The sequence below is a fragment of the Spinacia oleracea genome, chromosome 3, assembly GCF_020520425.1.
Source record: "Spinacia oleracea cultivar Varoflay chromosome 3, BTI_SOV_V1, whole genome shotgun sequence".
In the NCBI taxonomy this organism is placed as follows: domain Eukaryota; kingdom Viridiplantae; phylum Streptophyta; class Magnoliopsida; order Caryophyllales; family Amaranthaceae; genus Spinacia; species Spinacia oleracea.
This window is the reverse complement of record NC_079489.1, coordinates 85,197,040-85,203,487: the sequence shown is the minus strand read 5'-3', so window position 1 is coordinate 85,203,487 and position 6,448 is coordinate 85,197,040. Positions and strand designations below refer to the sequence as shown.

The 6,448-nt window shown below is 36.9% G+C and overlaps 1 long non-coding RNA gene across 1 annotated transcript; it reads left to right on the top strand.

The window, feature by feature from the left end:
- Nucleotides 1-297: 297 nt before the first annotated feature.
- Nucleotides 298-3,404, top strand: LOC110796609 (uncharacterized). The gene is made up of 3 exons (XR_002535633.2): nucleotides 298-604; nucleotides 2,147-2,279; nucleotides 3,141-3,404. It is a non-coding gene; the product is annotated as an uncharacterized lncRNA (long non-coding RNA).
- Nucleotides 3,405-6,448: the final 3,044 nt, after the last annotated feature.

Genomic DNA, 6,448 nt, shown 5'->3' with positions numbered 1-6,448 from the left:
GCAGCACTACTAAAAAAGTGGCTTATTGCAACGCCACCAAAGGCAACGGTTTTTACGGCGTTGTAATAAGTGGTATATAGCAACAGTTTTCCGCTCTTTAGGATAATTATAAATCACTTACATAAATCTGTTGCAAGAGTTGAGAGAAGGCAACAATTATACTTCCTTTTTGTTTTTCTCATGGTTAATGCAACACTTGTTTTCCTTAAATGTCACATGTTTACTCCGTAATTCTTTATTTTACCTTTTTTATAATAAAAAATTAAAAAGTTTTCATTTATCTTTGAATTCCTCCTCAACATTAACCGTGATACCACCATGCCACCCCAAACTTAAAAAACCTAAGAGAGAGAAAGAACTAGAGGAAGCTATAGGTGAGGCCATCTACACTAATCTCCCTTACCCATATGACATCACCGGAGACAGGCGAGCCGGATTATTCTTTCCGATCTCCGGTTACCTGTTGTTCCATCCATAGATCAGATTAAATTGACTTTGTCAGATTGTATTGTTTGCCGCTTCCTTCTTCTCTACGAGTTGTTTGGCTCGTCGATTTCAGAAGCCTATTCACGGTCTTGTCACAAATTCCTAATAAATTGCAGAGGTATGCATCATGCATCTATTAATATTTCTTCTTATCTTGGTAAATCGGTAGTTGATTTGTGAATTTCCACATTTTTGTATATGCTATTGTAGTTTGTTGGTTTATCTGGGATTGCAGCAATATCATTTGACAAATTCTCATTTATGCTAGAGGTTGCCTTGATTCTATAATCACAATACCATTTGTTTATTTGTAATGTTTCCTCCATATGAAATTCTAGGGTTTCAATTTGGAGTGAATCGATTAAGTTTACTATGAGCTACAACTCCAAACTAAATTAATAGGCTTGAGCTATATTCTTAATTTTTTGAGTGGAATACCATGGAATTCAATTAATTTTATGAGTAATGAACCAAACTATTATCACTGAAGGAAAAGATGGGTCCAACTCAATTCACTAATATTGTCAAGATAGGAAAATGTATTTTGGAGTAATATGTGTTATTTTTCGTAATTGTGATTGATTTTTTTTACATATAATTGGTATCTTCCCAATCATATACGAAGTAAATGGGAGATATTTGATTAGTTTCTTATTGAAAATTCATTTCAGAGCCTAGCAGGTTTTGTATGAACTTTATAGTTTAGATTCTTGCTTCTCTTGAATAACATACTGCAACTTAGAGCCTAGTAGGATATTTATTTCGTTTATTATCAATATCCCTTTGTTGTTTATTTTCTAGAATATGGGAATGGGAGTGCTACTAAGGTTCTTTTACTGTTATTGCAGCTTAGAATTGTTTGTCGTTTACAAGGAGTGGGTTGGTAAATTGTCAATGCTAATAAAAGTTATTACCAAGGTTTAGTCGGAGACGTACCTTCTGTGCAGCTTAAAATAGAACTAGCAATATTACATGTTTTAAATAATCTTTTTGTAAAGCTTATAAAACTCTACATGGTTCTGTTAGATTTACATCAATCTCAACTTATCAATATTTTTACTAGATAGGACTTCCACTTGTTATATTTATACAAATCACGCTGATTTTTCCCCCTTTTGTTGTTTTGATCGCCGCCCCCATTTTTAATTTATGAACGCCCACTTGTATGAAACCTTTCCTTGTTTTGTTTGTGGCTTCACCTTTGTGTTGTATGGTGTTAGATTGCTCCCTGTTTTGTGTTTGTTAAGTATTCTTAGCATCAATCTGGTTTAAACTTTCTCACATGAAATATATGTTTGATTGCTGATGACAATTACAACTTTACAAGGCATGCAAGAGATTATATTAGTTAGGTTTGGATTTTGTAAAGAAGCTTGGTGATGGTAATTATTTGTATGTTGTCAATTTGGTCATATATTATTTTTCCTAATACCATGATTTTTAGAGAAGGAATTTTAATGACTTAAAATCAACTTTTATGCGGATGTAAAGAAAATTTCGTGTCTTTCATTTGTCCAAAAATTTGATCTTATAAGGGAAGCTTTATTATAAAATTTTAAAATTGGTGCTTGTTGTTACGTCGTATTGACGTTCCTTGAAGATTTACACCTTGAGTTGTTATCTTGTAATAAAACTTATAAACTTATTATTGTGTTTGCAGGAGAAAAAATATTTTGAAGATTTTTTAGGGTGTATCAAGGGTATTGCATATTTATCTACAAGTTTATCTTGAGATGGGAATACTAAGTTAAAACAAGCCACCGGGCTCACTCTTTAATAATGATGTTGAATTGGTATGTCCATATTTATTAGTTCCTTTTTAAAATATGCAGGAATTTGTTCTGGAATAGCATGAGTATTCTATTCCAAGTTCTTCTCTACAGTGATAATATCTGGTGGGTGTGAATTCTTCTCTGGTATGCCCATATAGAATGCGAGGAAGATGGAAACTCCTACTGTTCCCTTGGAAATTGTAATGAGTTCATTCCCTTTTCATTTATAGCTACATGACCTTGTTGGGTGTAAACTAAGTCGGAGTATGTTTGTTTTACACATCTAACTCTCGATTGCCTTAAATTCCTGATGCTTCCACTACTACTACTACGACTAATATCATATTTTTTTGATACATTATGTTTTCAAATTCTCAATTCAATGCTGGTTCATAACAGATCCTATTATTCTGATTTTGTGACTACCTAGTACAATCCTTCAGTCACATCCGAGGTTGACATCTCTCTTGGCTGTTGCTGGGTAGGATATGTAGTTTGAGGCATTGATGCTGGAATTGTAGCCGAGAAAAACCTTTGTAATATATATTTTCTAGTAGCATTAATTTCCCCTCACTAGAGTCTTTTGGTTGTTCTGCTGGAGTTATTTGTTCTGGTTGTTAGTCTGTAGTGTTGTTTAGTTCCGCAAGGGTGGCTAGTAGTTGTTCAGTTCCAGTTAGTAGATTATGATCTGTTGGTAGCTGTTCTATCTGCTAGTCTGTTTAGATTTTGATCTACCAGTCTATTCAGTTCTGCAAGGGTTTGATCTACTAGAGTGTTTCTGCTCTTCATAGGCTGTTGTTTTGCAGGATTGATCGTATTATTTCTTTTTAATTACATGCATTAATTTTCCTATTATATTGACTATTATTTTTCTGTTTACAGGATGGTAGATAGAAGGAGAATGGTAGATAAAAGGATGGCAAGAAGGGCAGGGTGGAGTTCTTTTGCACTGATTTTGGATAAATAAATTAAATACTAGATAGGTTTTAGATTGCTTGGACTATTAGTTCTTTATGGAGATTCATTAATTATCTTAATTGATGTATTTATTATTATAACAATGGTTTTTGTTATTAGAATGATTGTTAATGGATATTTTATTTTAATAATAATAATAATAATACGTATAACTTAATTTGAAATAAATGATTTCTTTTTGCATAGATACTTATTGGATTTTGTATCAGATTGACCATGAGAACACTTTAAGAGATTAAAGTCATGTCATAAGTAGTTATATTAATGGTGATTAGAACCATTCCTCAGAACATGAGCGATTATGTCTGCTCGTTTGAGAATTAGTTCCCTTTGATGCTAGCTAAACGTCGCACCGTAAAAGGAGGCTATAAAAGCAGTTGTTGGGTGTACTATGAATCAAAGTGAGTGTTCATAGATTGCAAGAATGTATTTTCCTCCTATCTTTAATATGATATGGTGTTGTTGTGTAACAAGGCCTCTCGGAGAGTTAGATACTGTGAAAATGCATGGTCGTGCTCAGAATGGTTAAGGCTTAACCTTATGTAAAAGTTTAACGGTTGAGCTCTGTAATCCGAGAAACACTTTTGGACCTAATAAGGATGGCTTGGATCTTACCTTATGTTCAGTAAGTAACACTAAGTGACAAAGGAATGTGAATGCACACTTGTCTGAATGACAAGTGGGAGACTGAAGGAAATATGTCCTTCATCCAAGGTGCATTAAGTCTAATAACCAAGGTTCAGATTAATTGCGAACAATTAATTCAGTGAGATCAAGTGATCGGAACAGCTAGCTGGAGCAATGTTTCCAATCAGTGAGTTCTAATGAATATTAAGCTCACAACTTACTCTTGACTGAACCTACAAGGTCACACCAATGGCATGTAACAGATCATCGGATTAAATGAATCGGAAATTCATTTAATAGCTTTTTGGGTATTAGTTTTGGAAAATGTATTGTACGATACGACCTTGCATCGGAATCGTATATCATATCGGGAATATTCGTAAGCTGGGCGAAACGAATAAATCGTATCGTACGATGGTGATTCGTCGTATACGATACGATAAATAATAGCCGTAAGGTTTAGTCGCGAATACGAAGGGCATCGGAGCTGCCGGCTCGTCGATCCAAGCGCGAAAGCCCAACGAGCCAGCGAGCTCGCGAGCAATACGAGCAGGCCAGCCCGCGTTGTGGCATGAGCACGCAACAGCAACAACATCACAACGACGAGCGAGCAAGGCCCACGGCCTGGCTGCTCGGCTGCGAGCGCTGTGGGATTCGGCCTGCAGCGTGTGGCTGGGCGTTTGGTTGGGGCGTGTGTGTTGATGTGGCCGGTCAAGGCCATTTGGTCTTTGGCCGGTTACATCATTAATATAATTAGGCTAATTATATTTTTACACTACACACAACACAATTGCAACATCAGTTTTCCAAAACCCTAAACCTAATATTACGTTCTTCAGTTTTCTCTCTCTGTGAAAACTGTTCATCCCGAAAAGTAAAACTCTTGATTGATTGTCTAAGCTACGGTTGTCAAGACGGATCTGAACGTGTCGGTGAACCAAGTAGAGGAACAACAAGTGGAGTTCTTAGTTCGTGTTCGTTGACAGATTACTCGGGAAAACACGCTTCGAATGTAAGTTTACTTAATCTGTCCTTGATACATGTTTCTTGGCTTTGGGGATTGTTCCGCACATGTTATGTATGTTTAACTGTATTCCCCTACAATAGTTTCAGTCAAGAGTAAGCTGTGAGCCTAATATAGATTAAAACTCACTGATCGGAAGCATTGTTCCATCTAGCTGTTCCGATCACTTGATCTCACTGAATTAATTGTTCGTAATTAATATGAACCTTGGTATTAGACTAATGCACATTGGGTGAAGGACATATTTCCTTCAGGGCCAACCACAAGGCCCCCCAACTCCAAGCTAGAGATATGCCCCACAATGTGCTTGGAGAAAGCACAAAAGACAAGGAGGCGGGATACGTAAAAGTAGTCCCAAGAAGCTTGGTCCTCAAACTCAATACCCATTGTCTCCCAACCGGGCGGTTGCACCCCCTTTCTCCTAGAGCCGGAGGGTGCGGTCTTGGACTTCTTCCGACTAGACATTGTAGTTTGGCAAGATGAAACTAATCACAAACACAAAAAAACCATAACTAACAACTGCGTAATCACCCAAAACTTCAATCGCCCACAACTCCACTATCCAAAATTCACCCACCAATACCTCTACAAAAATAATCAATCACCAATCAACCCAAATAAGAGCAATAACCAATCTAAAATCACCAACAATACCTCAACAAATCAACAACTACCAATAATCCACACAAAAATTAAATAACCAAACACAAAAATTGAAATTTCAATAACAAGGAGTGTAAAGTAAGTAAAGGAGAAGAGAAATATCACCCATGAGTTGGAATGTGATGATCAATCATCCCCAAGAACACCTTCAAGCTCCAAATGCTCCGAAAATCCCCAAATTTGTGAATTTGTGAAAAATGGATTTGAAACCCTAACTTTTGAAAAATCAGAAACTGGGAGTATGGATATGGTTTTTGTGAAAAAAAGTATGAATATTTGTGTTTGAGATGGAGAAAAGATGAATTTGGTGAGTTATTTGAAGAACAATGATGAAGAAATGGAGATTTGAGATTGTGAGAGGTCCGAAAATGGGAGAACAAGGGTTGTGGTTTTCGTGGAGAGAGAAAGAAGAATGAGGAATATGAACAAAATCGGGGAGGAGCTCGATCAAAGAAACCGAAAAAGTTATTGGTGCGGGCACACCAAAATCGGTGCGGGCGCACGTGAGGTTTTGGGTGCGGATGCACATATTTTGGGTGTGGGCGCACACGAGCAAAAAGGCCCAAATCCGAAGAGGCAGAATGTTTTTTTCTAGGCTCTTTCTATGAGTGTGCGGGCGCACCAAATGGAATGCGGAGCACATGAGCAGAAAATCACTTTTGCACCTGTTATTTAAAGGGGCCTAAAAGACCATATTTCACGGTGGTTCGAGCACACCCTTTTTTGTGCTGGCGCACTTATGAAGAACTCTGAATTTTCTGTAGAATTCCTCCTTAACACAAATTAAACTAAAATGTTAGAAAATAAAATCAAATGAAAAGGAAGAGTTAGAAATAACGGGTTGCCTCCCGGAAAGTGCTTCTTTAATGTCACTAGCTTGACGACCCCCCCCCCCCCC